Source organism: Camarhynchus parvulus, chromosome Z, assembly GCF_901933205.1.
Source record: "Camarhynchus parvulus chromosome Z, STF_HiC, whole genome shotgun sequence".
Taxonomy (NCBI): Eukaryota; Metazoa; Chordata; class Aves; order Passeriformes; family Thraupidae; genus Camarhynchus; species Camarhynchus parvulus.
This window is the reverse complement of record NC_044601.1, coordinates 45,505,331-45,525,503: the sequence shown is the minus strand read 5'-3', so window position 1 is coordinate 45,525,503 and position 20,173 is coordinate 45,505,331.

Sequence of the window (20,173 nt, the reverse complement as noted above, 5' to 3'; positions counted from 1 at the left end):
TTTTTGGAAATGGATGTTTTCTCCTTCTATGCACACTGGAGTGAGTTGTAAAACATACTGGCTTTCCCACCTGCCACCACACCCCAAAAATCCCTGTGCCTAAGTGTATGGAGGACTGCTGCTGCAGAATTAGTAATTGTTAGATGCATCAGTCAAGGATAAGGCATGAGGTAAGGTGAAGTTTGAATCTGCCCTTACAGCTAATAGCAGGTCTGAGGTAATCTTATGCATAACCGTAGGAGCCACTCAGGCATAGAATCATTTAACCCTTCAAAATATAGACTATATAAAGAAAACTTGTACTAAAATTAGAAAATCTACTCAGAAATACTCAACCTGTGAACAAAGAGCCATTTTTTCTCTCTTCCTAGTAACAAGGAGAATTAATTGCAAATTACAGCTTTTCTTCACTGTTCTGTTGAAGGAGATATTACCCTGGTTATATCCCACCATCAGTTCTTGGGGCTTCTTCCCACAGGCATCCCCTCCCAGAAAGCCACTTCTCCATGGTTTTCTGCTGGTGCCAGTCCAGCGCAGATAGCAGGTGCCTGTGCAAATGCTATCAGCTGTACCAGCAACCTTTCCTATGTTGCTCCAACACTCCCAGGCCTACAGTTTCCCTCACCATCTTGAAAATAAGCATGCATCTCTCGTCCCTCTAGAGGGGAGAGAGTGATCTGCACTGAGTTGTTTCCACATGCTTTCAGTCACAGGGCCTCCACTACAGTTCCATCATGTGAGTTATCATCAGAGCTCCTCCAGCCCTCGGCTTCTGACTTTACCATTTAGGCTCTGTAATAACTTAGTTGTTTTGCTGGGAAAGGGAAATTATACCCTCACTGTTTCTAACAGGCCCACCATTGATTACACAATGACTGTTGAGGCTAACATTGACCCCTCCACACTACTTAAAGGTAATGCATGTCACTTTCAGGAACAGATTTTCCCTATTCCTACCAGCTGTTAAAAAAATATTTGTTGCAGATTGTTGGACCAGTAGAGAGCAAAGACTCTTACCACCCTTTCTAAGTAAGGCTTTAGTGCAAGAGGCACATTAGATAAATACCTTCTTTGTAGAGTGAAAATTGTTATTAGACAGTGCTATGGAGAAGAGCTGTCCGAGGGAGTCACCATTCCCAGTATTTTTTGTTACATCATGGTTGGGTCAGTGACCTTTTCAGCTTGGCCAGGAATCCACTGGGAAGCAGCTGTGGTGGTTTTTCTCTTGAAATGGAAAAAGGAAATTCCTTGCCTTAATGTCTAGCATTGTTAGCATCACTGCAGTAAACTTCTGGGGGATTTTGTAGAGCACTTGGTGTTGTTTTTTAACTGTGAAATGCTGATTTGTTTGTCATTTATAGGGGTTACTCCAGGGTGAGCCAACACAGTTTAGTCTTGAGCCACTTTGGTCCTTGTGCCTATAAAAATGTTGCAGACCTTTAAAACTGCAGTGGGAAACAGATTACCCAGAGAAATATTTTACTCTCAGATGCTGAAGAGGTTTGAGCAGAAGCAACTGATTACAGTATTTGAACACTGCAATTTTTCTGTTCTCATGCTAGCTCTGATAAAACGTGTGCTAATGTCAATCACTAGTATATCAGGGAAATATCTAATATTTTCCAGGTAAAAAAGTTTAGAGTGTATGCCAGAGTGAATGGTCAAAATGTGAAATGGAAGAAACATGAAATACAAGTAAAGTTTCAAGAGTGGGACTGAAGAGATCCAGGGATTTAAAGGAATTAAGGAATGACTGATGTAACTGCACTTCTAGCAGTAATGTTTACAATGTTTACAATGTTTACGATGTTCAGTGATAAGCAACTTAATTCTGCTGAAGTCAAAATCTTTTTAGAGTTACTCCAATGGCAGAAATAGCTCATGACAGGTAATTTGAAAAATCCACATGAAGATTTCACTGAAATCAGTGAATATCCTATGGACCTGAATGGCAATCCATATTTTATTTGTCACATGGAATGAAAAGATCAGGTCTGTGTTGCTTTCAACCATGCCCATGCAAAGACTTGCTCTTTACACATCCCTGTTGCCATATGGCCTGGGGACTACCCCCTATGAGTAGTGCCTGGACTCTTGAGAGACAGAGGCAAAGGTGAGGGAAAACAGTCAGAAAGCCTGGAGAGGAGCTTGGGGTTGTGAAACAGTGTTGGAAAATGGAGCTTGCTTTGGGATTGCCTCCCCTCAACTTTCTAGGTTAAGTGAGCGAGCTGCAGGATGGACTGATTACACTGGGAGGGACAAAGACATTTTATCACTTCATATTTAAGTGAATCAAAATCAAGGAAATTCATAGAAACTCCAGCTGTGTGTGTCAGAAGGGAGCAAGCACAGCTGGACCCATAAAATGGAAGTTATCTGTTGCTTCCATTCCTCTCTCATCACTCAGCTCCTTGCATATCTCCACTGGCAGCCTTGTCTCTTGTTTCTGCATCTCCGCCATCGGTCTCTCAGTCTCTGTGCACGCACAATTGCTCTTTGCAATATAAAACCTTTGTCACTTTGTGTTACATACTGCTACATGCACAATAGTCCTGTGACTTTGGAGCTGTGAAAACTACATCCTTCACATCAGTCCTGCGTGAGGCTGTTCACAGACCCCACGGTCTTGCTCTTGCTGGGGGACTAAGACCTTCCCTCCTGTTTTGAGGAACTGAGCAAGGAATTTCTCATCCTCATGAGAAAACTAGCACCAGAGTCTAAAACGTCATGGGGGGAAGCAAGACAGGGTTTGTCAAAGTATCAGAATTGCTTAATTTGTGTTGACTGTTCTTTCTTTTACAGTATTCCTTCAGGAAAAAGGCTGTCAGACTATGTTACTTTGTCTGTGGCACTCCATGGGGTGCTTCTGCTAATTCAGACAATTACAAAGGAACTGTGAAAAATTCTGTTTTTCAAGGAAAGAAAAGCCTCACTAGGAATGATTTTAGAAAACAAGTGACACAATAAGGAGATAAGGTTTGTAGATTACTTGGATGTAAATAAGATAGTCCAAGTGAGACAAGTCTGTGAGGAACTTGGGCTGGAGTAAAGAAAGCTAGGTAGTTTGGTGGTAAATTAAATTCCTTGCAGAAAAAGGCAAATTAATGCAAGTTGGAAGGAAAAAATCAGAATGACATATTGCTTGGCTCTAAATTAATCACAACCATGCAGCAAAAAATGTGTCACAACAGACATCTTAGCCAAACCATATGCTCTGAGAGCAGCAAAAGTGTTGGCAAACTGATAAAATGTAGGAGGAAAAAGATAGAAAACAATATTGAAAACAATATAATATCATTATATAAGCCAGTGACATGTCTTCTCTGTTCCTTCTAGGTCAACAAACTTGAAAATAATACTGCAGAAATACTAAGGGTCTGTGAAAATACATTAAAAAATGGTTAGAAGAATAGAAATGTGGTGTGAGCTTTTTATGTAAGGAGACTGTGGAAAGTGTAGAGATTGTTAGATTAGAGAGGAAAAGGAAGTGACAGCATGACAGAAGTGTACAAAATAATTATTCCTGTAAGGAAGATTGCTTTCACCACAAAACAAAAGTGTCGGGACATGAAACTGAATAACAAGACATTTACAACCGATAAAACAATCCCATTTATATAATGTTTAATGGGTGAGTTAGACATCTACATGAGCAATGGGAACAGAAAGATTTTGTTGGAAAAAGAAAAGAAATAGGAAAATACTTACCTCTGTGTGTTTTGAGTCAAAACAAAACTATGGGCAGGTTATAGTCCTAATATCCTTTTGAACCATTTTCCTGAGAAGAATTTAGGCAAACTTTGAAGCAGGGTACTGTGGTCAATAGCTCACATCTGCTCTTACACTGAAAGCAGCTGTGTTCTGGCTTTGTACTGTGGTAGCGACTAGCAAGACCTGCACCATGTATAAGCAACATAACTAAGGCACTGGAAGGAGCTGGGATACCAAGGTGCCTTATTTGAGGTTCCCATGGCACAGACACTTGCGGATGTGATGGTGAGGCCATTGCTGTCCAGAGTCTTTGGTCTCAGTGTGCCTGTCCCATTTGGCAAAATTCTTGATAGGCAATCCACGCAGCATAGGCAATAGCTTTAGTCTCCAAGATTTTCAGATCTGTGGTGGCTCATGATTCAACGAGGCATCCAAAAACTTGGGGAAAGGGAGCCACAGCTGGAAAAGCTGGATGCATGGTAGTCTTATCTAGACTTGGCTGCATAGAGAGTTGTGTGGGTGAAGTACTCTACTGAGAGCAGACATCTGTGGAGATGCATCCACAGAGTTTTCTGTGTGAGTAAGGACAAAAATTTCTAGCAGATGTAGTGCAGCAAGTAATTGTTCAGGATCACTTTACCATGTCTGACATCTTAACATAAACTACACACATTTGTTTATGTTAAAAACATAGAAATATTTCTTGATGATGTGCTGGTCAAGTAATTTTATTCAATAATTAGAGATTATGGCTATCTTTTGTCTTGATCCAGGCAGGAAGTTAAACGTTGCTTGTCAGTCTGATCATCTCCTTTTCTAGGTACAGCTATATGTTAACTGGAACTACATGGAAATTTTTTTCCCCCACAAAATGATATTTTGGGAGATGTTTCCATAAAACTTCTGTGTTTTAAAACACAGAAACATGCCAGACTAAATGGTTCTCCAGGGTATTTCTCTGGTCCAAAGGAGAATAAATCCAAACCCTTGGTCTGACTGAGAAGTAGCATTTCATTCCAATTCCAACTCAAATCAATGAGTATTTCCTGTGTGTTCCCAATAGCCAGCTGTGCCACATAATGCCTGTGCTCAGAGTAGGCAGCTCCATTTTCACTTCAGCATGGAAATCATATTTCAAAAATAGTAAATTTTGCCAAAGAAATGAAACAATATTTCTATGGAGACTATAGGCTGCCATCAATTACATTTTATTGCATGGCTCAATAACAATATTGCACTTTGTCTTGTCTGGTCTACTCAAATTGCCACTTTGCAGAAATGTTTTCTCAAAGGTCAGCCTTTCACAAGAGAAGCTTGTGAGTCAGTTGCTCAGCCTTGCGGACAAGCAAGCCCAGAGATGCCTGCATGTACAGTGGTGATGCAGCTGCTGAATTTGTGAGCATTCATAAAATGGTCGAGATTAGAAAGGACCCTTGGAGATAAGGTAGTACAACCCCAGTACTCAAACAGGGCCATTGACAGCAGGTTGCCCAAGAGCATGACAAGAATTTTTAGCAGAGTCTGTTGTGATAGGACAAGGGGAAATACTTTAAAAGGGAAAGATTATACAGGACAGAAGGAAGAAAACTTTTGCAACAAGGACGGTGAAACACAGGAAAGACTTCCCATTGGTGCCCATTCCTGGAAACATTCAAGGTCAGGATGTCTCGTGCTCTGAGCAACCCAATCTAGTTGAGAATGTCCCAGCTTATTGCAGGTGCTTGGACTGGTTGACTTTAAATGTGTATTTCAACCCAACTAATTCTATGATTCTATGTTTTGAACACCTTCAAGGATAGAAATCTGTTCCAGTGTTTGACGGCCTTACAGTAACAATTTTTTCTTCTCTTAAAATAGAGTTTTCTGTCTCTTGGCTTCTCACTTGGCACCACTGATAAGAGTCTGGCTCCATCTCCTTTGCTCCCCTCATCAGATGATTATTGATATTGATAAGGCACCTCCTGAGCTTTTTCTTCTCCAGGTTGAACAATCCTATCTCTTCCAGCCTCCCTTTGTGAGGTACTCCTGTCCCTTAACCGCCCAAGTGACCCTTTGCTGAACTTGTTTCAGCAGCTCCAAGCCCCTCTGATCCTAGGGAGCCCAGAACCCAGCAGAGTACTCCAGATATGACTCAGCAGCATGGAGTAGCATGGAAGGATCACAACCCTCAACCTGGTCACAATCATTCTCCTAATGCAGGCCAGCATGCTGCTGGTCTTTTTACGCTACAAGGATGCATTTGTGGCAGGTGGGCAACATATTGTCCCCAAGAATTCCCAGGGTCTTTTCTGCACAGCTGCCTTCCACCTGGTCAGCCCCAGTGTGTAGCAGTACTTGGAGTTATTCTTTCTTAGGCGCAGGACTTGAGACTTTCCCTTGATGAACTTCATGAGGTTCCTGTTTGTCCATTTTTCCAGCCTGTACAGGGTTCATCTGAATGGTAGCAGAGCCCTCTGGTGTATCAGCCACTGCTTCCAGTACTCCTGTATCTGTACTGATATCTGGTGATTTTTACAAATCACCAGATATCAGTACAAAGGCGTGGGAAGAAATCTTTCCAGGGACTAATCCGGAAGGCCAAGATAGTCCTCAGTACCCTACTAAGTGTTAACCCTCTGAAACTGCAGGAGAAATCCTGGTGATGATGAAAACTGAGGTGGTTTTACCATTTCCTCTTACAAGGCCAGGATTTTAGGTTTCCTTTTCAAACTAATGCTCAGTTTTCTCTTTTGCATCCTGTATCCTAAACTCCTGTTTGCAGCTGGGGAGAGGATTTCAATCTGTAAGAAATAACCACTGGATAAAATCCTTTTCATTATTAGGTGCCCTTGCCTGTAGTACTGTTGAGTTCAATGGTTTTTTCCAGGAATTATATAATTTCTCATTTTTAATTTTTATCTTTTTAACCTTTATAATTTTCATGGAGGACCTGAGGAATTGTTGTCATTCCTGTTTAGGTTTCCCACACATTTCTAGTATGCAGGTGAATCACTTAATTGGAAACACCTTCTGTCTCTTAACAACAAAAGATTTCCAGGCTTGAAAAAAAGTTTTCTTCATCAAAAACAAAGCACACAATTGCTGCAATTAACAAATTCTTTAATGAATTTTATTAGATTGTGGTGGGTGTGTAACTTTTTGACAAAGCAGAGAGAGCATCAAATTAAAATCTTACTGTGTGAAATAATCCTCAAAAATGTCTAGTTCTCTCCAGACTCCATTGGCTATCAGATAAACTGGGCAAAACCAAAACTTGTTTGAAACCAAGAAGACAGCTGGAATTCTTACCTCTCTCACTCTCTCCCTTTCTCTGTCTACATACACAAAGAACAAAGTTTAATAGATAGCATATGCTGCTAGCCGAGCCTTTGTTCCTGCCCCAGCAGTGTCAACGCACTGCCAAGTCTCACTCTGTTCCAGTGTGTCTCCCCACTTTTGGCTTGGGTTTCCTTCAATTTGAAGCAGTCTCATACAAAATTCTGAAGATTCACAGTGCATTTAAATGGAAAATTTGAACCATCACTCAGAGATTGTATTTTTCAAATCTGACTTCTTTCAGTGACCAAAATTTGGCTGGTTTGCCTACAGTCTGATAATGGTGGATAAGAGATGAATTAGCCTCCTCTCCACTTCTGTGCAAAACCTTAAGCAAGTAACAAGAAAGTAACAAGTCTCATGAAATAAATAAGATGTTGAATGTTATACTTCTGTTTCTTCTTGCTGTTTTTTTGTGTTTAGGGGTTTTTTAAACAGTATGTCAGTATTGAAGATATTAGATATGTTATCAAGCTTAGGTTATTAAAAGGGGCCTACTCTGTGATCTGAAAACGGTCTTAGGTATGTGGATAGATACGGTGCCCTTCCCTCAATGTCTGGGTAATTCTTTAACCTGACCCCTTCAGGCAAATTTCCCAAGTGAAAAATTCTCTTAGTTTTCTGTATTTGGCCTGTTACAATTTGTTATTCTTTCTTTTTTCTCTCTCTCCCTTTCCTTTCCTTTCCTTTCCTTTCCTTTCCTTTCCTTTCCTTTCCTTTCCTTTCCTTTCCTTTCCTTTCCTTTCCTTTCCTTTCCTTTCCTTTCCTTTCCTTTCCTTTCCTTTCCTTTCCTTTTTCCTTTCCTTTCCTTTCCTTTCCTTTCCTTTTCCTTTCCTTTCCTTTCCTTTCCTTTTCTTTTTCCTTTTCCTTTCCTTTTCCTTTCCTTTCCTTTCCTTTCCTTTCCTTTCCTTTCCTTTCCTTTCCTTTCCTTTCCTTTCCTTTCCTTTCCTTTCCTTTCCTTTCCTTTCCTTTCCTTTCCTTTCCTTTCCTTTCCTCCTTTGATTCTCCATGCTTCATAGTTGAATTACATAGACTTTTAGCTTTATGCCACTTACTAAAGGTCAGATTGATTAAGTTGTCATGTGTTGATAAATCTTCACGAAATACTGTGAAAATACAAAGGTTAGAAATTACAACCTGGGTTGGGCTGGTCCTGAAAATCCCACAGTCTTCTTTTTATCTCTTTACTGCAGTCAAGAAACATTTCTTCCAGGTTGGTTTGCTGATGAGCATTTTTAATGTCAGATGTTTCCTATCTGGTGGTAAGCAACGTTGCACGGTACATACTCTTTGTGAAGTCTATTCAAGACAGGCTGAGGAAAGTTTTGCCTTGAATTCGATTAATGGAATATATTTCAAAAGCCTTCTACATTGTGAACTGTAGCTGGCACATCAAATGGGTGTGAACTTACACATAGGCATGTGTGGCGGTCTGTGAAATGCCCTGCTGGAATAGAAGAATCTTGAAATAATGTTAAGGAAACACAGCTGACAGAAGCTGAGAAAAGAAGACAAATTCAAGGATAGGATTGGCATCCCATCCCCAAAACATCACATTGCTCTGTAAAATATAACAAATTTGAGAGGCTTGAGTAAGGGAATCTCTGCTCACTTTTTGTGTCCTAGACCTCCACTCTCACCATGCTCACTTTTATAAAACCCAAACTACTTCTCACTCTTCCTTCTGGGTGGCCTGGGTAGTAGTGTTCTCGCCTCTCTCACCCTCCATTTGTACTTGGATTACACCACCTACTTTGACTTCCCATAGGGAACAGGTCTGTGTACTTCATCAACACAGTACAGTAGAAACTGCTACTACAGCTAATGAGTCTGCAGCATGGATCACAGGGCAGCCTTGTGTAGGGTGTTAGTTCCAAACCAAAGGAAATAACTGTGATCTGAAGATAAAGCTGGGTTTGCTGCAACTTCCTACCAGAAAAGCATGGGACTTGTGGCAGCAGCACTAGCAGACTAAGAAAGTCAAGTTTCTTTCTCTCCGTGAAGCACATTACCACCAGAATAAGATTCCCTCATGTGTGGCCCTATGTGAACACCTGGTTTTGTGTGCCACGCTCTCAGTTTTTCCCACAAAGCAAGAGTCACCTTTGGTTCTTGGTGAAGAGTGTCACAGCACATGTTATCATGGCATAAGAATGATTCATTGCCTTTGTGCCACAGCAAGCATGTGTGGGGAAACTTAATAAATATCCCCATTCAGCCAAGATAATGGAGAGAATTAAATTGGTTGGCATTTGGATCAAAGCTCATTAGCCTTGCATCTAAGACTTGACAACCAGAGATGCTATCAGAAAGGGGGTTTTCTTATGCCATTTTCTGCATGTGTTGCAGGGATTGTTCATGTGTAATGAGATCATATCTTAGTAAAGAATGAGAAATAGCATTTTTGCCGGTTGTCAAAGCCCATCTGAACATAAAGTTTATTTAAACAAATTTTTTTGCTATGAGCTCATTTTTAAATCTCAGCAAGCTTATCCATCTCTAATTTAGTTATATGGTCATTACATGGAAAATCCACTTCAGATAAAGGAAAGCATTTTCATCATCTAGTTACACAAGTATCAAGTCGCAGCAATTACGTGCAAATGCCATATATCAGCTATGCAACTGCAGTCTTAACATGTGCATGTTCTGCACAAATAATGAGCAGCTTATTCTGCACCACAATGTAGTGGATGTGACATTGTGTCAACGGGATGAAGGAGCTGGATAAGCCTAGAAAATGAGCTGACACTCTACAACGTCTTTGTCAGGGCACTCCCATTCTGATGAACTTCCCAAATTACTCTTTCCCCCCGGGCTGACTTTCAGAAGCAGCAAAAAAGCCAGCACAACAGAGTATCCTATGTGGACCTCCTGCAGTGTGTTGACTACCTCCAACACACTGATCTTCAATCTTTTTCTGTGGATTCCCAGCGCACCTCCTGTGAGAGGATGGAGTAAGTGAGCCACACCTGTACAGTATTTTAGCTATCAAGCCTTTCTATTCCAGCCTTGCAGCCAAACCACTTACACACCTAATCACTTTCCTTTTCAGCTACTGCAGTCTACCTCACAAGACTTCTTTCTCCCTTTGCTGGGCCAGTGGAGTCTTTCTGCCAAAGCCATCTTTCTTATTCTGGCTGTGGCAATGGCTTCTCTGGATGTTGGCCTGTTTCCCTCGTGGTCTCTAAAGAGTTCTGATATCCTAGTCTTGAAGATCTGCTGTGCAACTCTTCTTGCAAAATCTAACTTCTTTTCTCTACCCCTTTAGTTCCACTTGGTCATGCTGGCTACCTCCCTTGTTCCACAAAAGCATCCATCCCCTCTTTCTCTGTCCTCACTAAAGCTGCTCCCACAACCTCCTCCTTCTGTCACTTTTGGCAGTCAAGGGTGTGAAGAAAACAAATTAAAAGAGCCATTCATATGCCTTGCCATTGCTATTCTTGTCGTTGTCACCTTTTTGATTTCTCTTTCCTGTCTAGTCTGCCTGTCAGTAGCCTTCCCTTGCTGCATATATGATAGACATGTTCATTTATCTGAGAATATAGAAAATAATCTCCAGTCTGCTGCATTCACTGGCCAAAGATTCCCACAGGAGAATTCCTACAGCAATATCCTCCTATGAAACAGAGCTCCAGCATTAGACAAGCAATTTGTTTATGGTGGGACACAGATATATGCAGGAGGCTCTTTTAGTCTATTCCATTAAAGTCAGGCTATCTGAAAAGCCAAAGAAAATGGTAAACCAGGCAAATTTAAAGAACTGTTACAGCAGGGGATCAGAAAATATATTCCTTTCTGTCCATAGAAATGAATCTTGACTTTTTTTCTGGAGCAATTTAAAAAAGCAAATATGGGCAAATTAGTATTGCCATCTGGATCCACTATGTGAGCACAATCCACTATGAGTCTTTGACAGAAGAATTTGACAGTGCCAACTGACCTGCACTAAAACCAGTGTGTTCACAATTCTATTGTTATTTGACTGCAGCCCTTTTAAATAAAAAAAACACAAGTTGTGCCAGACAGAAAGTGAGGGAATAGTGAGCTGTACTTCACAGCCACAGTGAAAGCCAATGTTCTCAATATGCTGACCATAATCAAGGCCATCACTCACTTCTCTGATGTATTCTTCTTGGCTCCAGCCACATTGATATTTACCAGATAAATCAAAATATCCCTTTTATTTCTTTTCTTCTTCTTCAGTGGCTTGTAGAAAACAAAGCAAAAGAGCAGCAAAACTCTAATAATTTATAAGATTAATTTTTATTCACTTCACATGATGAGATCACTCTGAGAGAGCTGTTACTGTCTCCTGGCTGAAAATCCTGCAGGAAAGGTGGGCTCAGGCTCTTGATAATTCAGTTTATTTATTCATCACTGTAAAATGCATCCATTTCACCAATTTCCTTTTTGTGTGCATTTCTCTGCTAGAACAGAGGATGGGAATGTGCACACCTACATTGTGATCTACCTCATCACTTCAATGGTTAGTGTGCCTAATCTGCAGGCCAGTCTAAAACTTGATACCAAAAGCTACCTAAGGAGGTTATGAGAACTCCAGAGCAAGAAGTGCATGGAATCCCATGTTTTGGCCACAGCACACATTCCAAGAAGGCCACCGTCACACAAGGACTGAAACTCAGTGGCCATGCTGTAAAAAGGGTGTTGTGGGCTGAAAGGTGGACAGTCTTTCTCCATAAACAGAACAGACATGCATGAGGAGGTGGAAATAACACAGCCTTTCCAGAATACTTCCTTATTTCCAACATCAGTCTTCTATGAACTCAGGAAAGCTCCTAGATCCTTATCTAAATAGATGACCACAAGTCCGAATCTGCTTCCTTCAGGGCCATTGTCAGCAACTTCACAGGGCCAGGTTCCTTGGAAGTGTCATGAGCCCTTACCTGAGCCACACATTATTAAGAGTTTCTCACATTTAAGGTGTTCTTTTCACTACCCCAAAATATTTGCAGCAGCATAAAAAAATACATTGCTATAACATTTTTCATATGTAAATACATATTTAAATACTTCTCATCCTTTAATTATACATATTGAAACTAATTTTCTGTTTCAGACCCTCAGGCTTTTCAAACCAGCCTTGCTACTCTATGCTGTCTCTTCCCAAGCCATGCATTTTGATGCCTGATCATTTTATGGGTGGTCTTAGGTAAGCTGGTCGCTCTTTGTATGAATTTGCTTCTGTATATCTAAGTCAGACTAATAATACTTACCAGATTCACTGGGCTTATTTTTACCAAAGCACAGAAAAGATGCAAAGGGCTATGTAAAAATAAAAAGCTGCTGCCTTTACACAAGCAATATTGTTCAAATTCTGTCATCAGAGCTTATTTTTGAGGGACTATCAGAACAGAACCTAAACCTTTTCAAATACCTTCAGATTATTTCTGGTTTTGCACTAAATACTTTTTTCCCATTAGCAGCAAGCTCTCAAACAGAGTTAGCTACCTACTTCTTGGTGATTGGCAGGAGCTCAGCATTCCAATGAAAGGTGATCTTTTCTTGTCTGCCAATAATGCAATATTAACAAATTTGTCTTGATATTTATCTGTTGTTATGTCTGTTGTTAGACTGTGTGAAGAAAACAAAGCTTGGAACATTACAGCAACCATTGTCTTAAGATATCTGATATGGCACTGAAGATTTTCCTTCAGGGATTACCAGTTTCATGGCAATGCAGAATTATATAAAGTAAGAAGTTCTCTTGCATGTTTCCCGTCACTGGCCATTTCAAAATCCATCTTCTTTCACAGTCTCAAGCTCAAATTTCATTTCTGCTGATTGGAAATCCAGCTTTGTCATGTTATTTCTGGTAAGTTTAACACAGAATGAAGGGCTAGCTGAACCATCTGGGTAGAAATCCATATCATATCCAATATTTAAATTTTCACAGGAAGAGTATTTGAGGGTTGTCTTATAGTAATCACAGTATCAAGTTTCCACATATCAGTGGTGGAAAAAAAGGATGAAGAATGTCATGGTGTGTCAAACCACATGCTTACTTCTAAGAAAGACCCCAGAAGAGTTATGAATGGTCAGTTAGGTCTTAAGTTATGCTAAAAAGAAGCTGACTAAAATGAGCTTCGAATTTTCACAGTCAAATGACATGCATTTCATCTGAGAAAATATCCTGCAATACTTTTCTCAATTTTATGTTAGATAACAAACTATAGCTTTTCTAAAAATGCAAACTAGGAATTATCAGCCAGATAATTGAGAGTCAGGATCTTATCCAAGATAACTAAAAACCAGGCTTAGATGAAGGCAGTGGCTTTATAGAAAATTCTTGAACTAGGACTTCAGAATTCAGTGTTCTAAAATAGCCAGTTCCTCTCTTCAAGAATAACTGCAGCTTTTTTTCTTGCCTTCTTATTTTACTGCCAAAGACTTGTTTGTGGCAGGATCCTGCATGGTTTGCAAAAACAATAAGAGTGAGAAGAAAAGCACACAAAAGGAAAGGGTGACAGGGCATCAATTTATTAGCTACATCAGATCAGCAGGCTGGAACTGAAAAGAAATGGTGATTTTTATCCAGATTGATGACTATTTTGATTGTAATATTGATGATCGACAGAGACTCAGTAATCGCTGTAACAGATGTGGCCTCCCCAATGATGCACAAAGGAGACTTCTTGCCTAAGCAGGAATAGTAATTATTGCCTGTTTTTCAAAACCTCCAGCCTGCAATTGAGTTGTCACAGTCTCCCAGACACTGCTCCAGGCACTGCAGATGGTACCAGCTGACACACTTTGGGCACATCATTACGAGCATGAGTAAACCACATGATTTTACCTACTTTCCTGATACCTAATGCATGACAGGGAGTCAAAGAGAGATAGATGCCTTTCAGGAGGAAATATGGGCTCCATGGAGCTGCAATGTGATTGAGGAGAATGTTCAAATGAGAACACATCTGAAAGAAATTGCTAGCATGCAGTACAGCAGGGTACAATCAGCTTCTCTAACAAAACACTTGTTTCCACACCAAAGTACCCAAATTGTTTTTATATGAGACCCAAGTCAATACTATTGAAGACCTTTTCTGTTTATTTTCAGTCTTTCATGTATTGGATTTGCTGAAGAACATTGCTTAAGTTGAGAGTGAATGCATTAACAAATACTTCTAGCAGCCCATTACAAATTAGCTGTGCGCCACGGGAATAATAGGTTTGTGCAGCTGAGAAAAAGAAAACAGTTGCGAGTGTTCGCTTGGAATTTACAACACTTCGGGTTTAGATAATTCACTTTGAGGCGATTGGTTTCCTATGTCTGACAGTAACATAAATCACAGCTTGAAGCTCACTGCAAGTAAAATTTAGTCATTTTACTGAGAAATAGCAAATACAATAAGTGTGATAGTGTAGGCTCTTTGAAAACAACACCTTTGAAGCAATTTACGGTAATGACAAATTAACACCTGGTGCTGAATTTCTGACAGCAGCCATGCAAGTCCACATGAAGAGAAGCTGAAAGTAAAAAGGACTTCATGAAAGTGTACTTCACCTTACTTGCTGTCTACAAACTATTTTTAAGCCATATTAAATTGAGTAATTTATTCAAAACTGTTTAAACTACTCCTGGAAAACTGTTCTCTTTTTATACGTGCTGTGTATGAGCAGTTCACTGCAAAAGAAATAAAAGATATCAAAATATGAAAAATGCACTGTGCTACTTATTTATACTTAGACTTGTTTGGAGAAATGATTGTTTGACAAAAGCATACGACAGCTTCTGTTAACACTGAGTCCAGATCCTGACATCACTGTGATATAAATAATACGCAAATAAACCAGGCACATCCATTTTGTAATTTCTGTGAGCTGAAGTATTCAAATGGAAGCAACAAACAAAGCTCTTACACCTCTACATAATCTTAAGTGCCGTTCAATGTCTTGCAAGCTTTTCCATGTAAAAATTAGAAGTAATGCTTGTGACTGATGGGTTTTCAGATGTTAAAAATAAAAGGAAAAGGAACAAGGAAAGGTGAGGACCTTGACCAAGTTAGCCATCTCTTCTATGCACCACTTCCTGCTTTTCTGGTTTTATCCTGTGTTTTCAGTCCTCTCTGGGTCAGTCAGTGTGACTAGTAGACTCCCTTGACACCTCCACGCCATCTACATATGCAAATACATGGCCTACTAGAATTTCATTAAAATCAAGAGGACTTGTAAGAAGTACTATAAAAAATATTGTATCGTGCTTTATATTGTCTTGCATTCTTACTAATCTAATGTAAATTAAAAGAATTTGCTGTACATAAAATTTGTGTTGGATTAGTTTATCAAGCAAGTTGGTTAGAAAATGGATGGAAGTAGAAAATCAGTATAATTGATATACACATGAATTAGTCACTGTATTACTGAGAAAACCCTAAGACAGATGAAGTTCCTCTATGATTAAATTTGACCCTTTTTTTTCCACACTTCAAGCTTCAGATTCTGCTCTCCAGCTGGAGTGTAAGAGATCTCTGAGTGAAAGGATCTGCTCAGGACCAGTATCCAAGTCTCCTGTCAGCCAGGAGTCCATGCCTTGGGCCACCAGGGACCTCACCTTCTCTGTTGCAATAGTTTTGCTCTGTATAAAGAGCTACTTTCTCATGTATGAATAGGTTGAGTGCCCTAACTGCTGCCTCACTGATAGCAGGAGCTTCTTTCAGAACAGACATTTCAAGAACAGTTCAACAAAATGGCTTTTCTACTCTCACCATATTCTCATTAATTTTACTTCAATGCGTAACATATAGCACAATTTAGGTTGAATCTAATTAAATCTTGGTATGTATCATCAGACTTTCTGACTTTTACATTAAAAATCTCAGATTAGATAAAATAACTTTATATGCCGGATATAGAGATCAACATAATGTCACACTATTGTGTTACTGCTGTCTTCAGTTCCAAAACATACAGTTTAAGCAATTCAATCCTACAAGACAAGATAGATTTTACTCTGTAAAGACTTGAAAAGTGTAGTGTCCTTGACATGTAATGCTTTACGTGAAAAAAACACCCTCCTGGCCTTTAAAAAAAATAACAGCTTTGACCTTCCAAAATCTGAGTTTCTACATCATCAACAAAGATCCTTAGTTCCACATTATTTCACAGTTTTAACGTTACATTCTCTTAAATTGAGAAAAAGATGCTGAGATGATCACAGTAACTTAAATACTTGATAGTTAGCTTCAGATTTATGATTATTTTGAATTTCATATTTATGCAAGGAAAATTGTTCTCCATTTCTTCAGGTACAAGATATCCCTCAAAGATGTTGGTTACATCTTGCTTAGAAATAGACTGCTGTCAATAGCACATGTCCTTGCCCTGAAGGAAATGGGCATCTGGAGATGTCTATGGAAATATTGCAGTTTAGGAGACTATTGCTATATGATTCCTGGCTTTTTTAGACTCATAAGAAAACCAGCCATCTCAGTTCCTATTCAGTATTTCAATGTTTCAGATTTTCTGTTTGAGTTCAAACAATTAATTGTAATGGGTGACCATTTCACAATAGAGTGTTCTTTCAGTGAGGCCAGAAAGTCGAGATGAAGTTCAGATAAGAGTTTTCCACTTTTTAGTCATTATTTCAAAATGAGACTGAAATTTCATGAAGAGATGAAACAGATGTTTGAAAATTTTACCACTTCTTTTTCATTGATTTATGTGTTGACACTTGCTGGTCATAACCAGTAGCTGTGGTATGAAATGAGCTTTATATTTTGGGGTTTATGGCACTGTTTCTGAATCTGAAGAAACATTTCCTGAATGCAGGTAACTTTTTCTCCCCTGCGTTGTAATCTGATATGTCTTTAATCATATCATTTACAGGTTTACTGTGTCCAAAGACTCTGCTGTTCTTTAACATCTGCAATATGTTGATTCAAACTTTGGTGATTTGGGTTAAAAAGACCCAAAATATTTCAAATTCCAAGATTATTAAGGTACTTCTTTTTTAAACTGGTATCTGAGCCACTTTGAAATTTTATTCACTGTCCATAATGAAATCCAGATTTTACAAAAAAAATCCAAACAAACAAACAAAAAACCCCCACAAAAATGCACCACCAAAAAAAAAAAAAACCAAAAAACCCCACAACATAAAAACCCCCACAAACAAATAAAAAAGCCCCATGAAAACAACACACTAAAATCAGGTCTCTTCACCTCATGTAGTGAGTCCTACATAGATTTTTATAAAACAGTCTCTTCAATCTTGCTGAATATTATATGCATTCATACTGACAGGAAAGGAGGCTATCCAGGACTTCCATTTGCATTTCAGTGGGAATTTTAGTTAGTCCGAAGTGAATTGCTCAAGTTGATATCATGATTTTGTCTCAGTCAAGCTCTGCCTGATCACTAGGAGACCCACAATGATCACATGTTTCGAAATCTCAGGTTCAGACTCCTGTAAAAAGCCAATTTCTTTCAAAATATGAAGAACAAACAATGTTTCCTTACAGTTCATGTGGAAAAAATCTAGCACTTTCATCCATATGTGTGCCTTTTCTGAATCTTACCGTCCATCACTTTAAAAGACTTTGCTTCTCGGCAAATAGTTCATCCATGCCTGCATATCAGGATAATCTTATCTTTCCATAGGCTTAGAGGATACCTTCCTGGACTACATACCTGCTCCTACACACTCAGGTAAGACAATATGTTGAAATGCAAAGTGATAAGTAATGGTATGGTTTTGTATGAAATATGAATTTTAAGTTCTGTATTTTATTCTCTTAAGCAGTCCTGACACAACAACACCACAGCAGGAGAAACAGGAACTGTGGTTTCCGTTTTCCAGCTTTTGTAGTAGCCATTAATTTCAGTGTGATACTGAAGTCACTTTACATTTCAGGTGGGAATTTAGTACTTTTTTTTTAATGTCCTTTTGTCCATACAGCCTAGTCTATGAGTTTAGGAACTCTGTCACAGACACATTAATGTAGTTAGATGGTGCTGAAAGACTTTCCTGGAAGCAGTAGTTAAGCAAAAAGCTCTGTCCTCCTGCAATGGAAAACAGGGTGCAGCACAGATTTCACAGAATTTTGGGGCAATAACAAGCGGGGGGGTTGGATCTCCTGAGCCAGAGGCTCAGCTTCCCAGAGATCTTCTCATGAAGAGGTAGGACTAAATCAGACAGATTCACAGACTTGGAAGAGTTGAAAATGAGCCTGATATCTTCGCCTGAAATAGAAAGCACTTCCCAGAAAATTCATTTTTTCAGCAATGCAACATTTTAAGATCAGAATTGACTTTTGTTCGGAAGGAAAAGGAAACCTTTTCTAAGCTGACAAGGAGTCAGTGTAGATACACTATCTCAATTGAGGTAGCTGACTTACAAAGGGGACAGCCACAAGAAACTTGAATTTGAGAAGTTTGATGCTTCAGGTAGGTTTACAGACCAATGACAGTGTTTAAGTTCAGGACTACAGTGAGAAGTTCATACGTTGTACTCTCCAAAACTGCCAGATCCTGACTCCTTGGAAAAGAGAGTCTTTTCAATGGAACAGAGATCCTGTCACTCTCTGAAATCAGAGTGGGTGCATTTTGAAAAGTTCATAGTAATTTTCTTTGGGATTTCATAGTATTTATGTGCAGATCATTGTACAGTCCTGTGATGGGTTTTCAGGAGTGGCTTGGGCCAGGCCCAAGATAAAGATTTCATGATTGGGCAGACAGTACATAGAGGAACAAGTTGTTTGCCAAGAACAATGTTTAATCTTTTAGGAAGATGCTTTGCCACTTTAACCATTGTTCTCTACTTAAAGAAAAATAAATTTGCTGTCTTGCAACTGATGTTGTTTCTAGGACCTGCTAGGCTTTTATAGTGCACATTGAGGAGGGAGACTACAACTTGACACATTTCTGGATCAAAGTTTCTCACTACCTATGTTTGGGTTTCACATTGGTCCATTTCAAGTCTTCTGTGCTCATGTAATGAGTTCATCTCGTGTCCCATATGTGGTAGCATACTACAAGCATACCTCTGAGAGAAAACCAGACAGGAAAAAACTGAACAAAATCCATATCAGTGAAAGAACATGGGAATGTACAGAAGCTGCATACTGTCTTGTGGTAGGATCTTGCCCTCATGCTCCTTACCTGCCAGCCAGCATCACTTATCAGAAAGATAAAGGATGAAGCCTGAGAGGCTCCCACCTCATTCTCTCTCACAGGCCATGGAAGACCTTGACCTGTTGAGAAAGAATGTTTTTCTGTTCAACAGACTCTAGCTTCTGTCCTTTGGGGAAGCTGAAATAAATTTGTGGGAAATCATCATTGCCTTGTGGTGCCTAGTGGGACACTATTTATGAAGTAGCTGCTTTAATGAACCCCCAGGAATACACTGTTCTGTTAAGACATTGTCAATGGATTAGGCCGTTCAGGACAACTTGAGATGTTGTGTACTGTAACTTTGCAGTATACAAGACAAGAATATCTAGAATATCAGCATACATGATATGGCTAGTTTGTGGGTACAGACATTTGAACAAGTTGTGGGGTAAAAAGAGATAGCATGAACAGAGCATCAGAACAGCCCTCCCTAACAGCCAGTGTGGGGGGGTTTACTCACTGTGAAAGACAGATAATTGAAGGTTGTATCTTTCAGTAGAAGAGCAGCATGCCTCCCTTGTGTATGAAGAATAAGAGCTAGTAACACAAGCAATTACAGATAGTCAGTAGATGCGTTTGAAGTGCACCTTCTAATTCACCCTGCAATGACTCATTCATGTGCCTACACCTAGTGTTTTTACCAGAAGGCCTTCAGCTTGTTTTAGCTCATCTGTTTCAATTTCTGTTAGTGTTAAGGCTGTTTCCCACACTGAAGGTTCAGCTGTAGAGTTTCACTGTTGTTGCCCTCAGTAATGTCAGCATGGAGTCGGCTCCAGCGATGCAATTCTGAGACTCTGGGGGGAATGGCCTGTATGAGTATTCAGTAATTTCTAATTTTCTCACCTTTCTCTTTTTATAAAACACTTCCTTTATCTTTTTTACAACTTTCTCCTGCTGATTCCTTCCTTCTTTTCTTAAGGAAGAAAATGAAAGTAAATGATAAATACTTATATTCTGATGGAAAACTTTGGAGCAACCTTCTACTGAACTGACTCCTGCAAACTAAACAGAA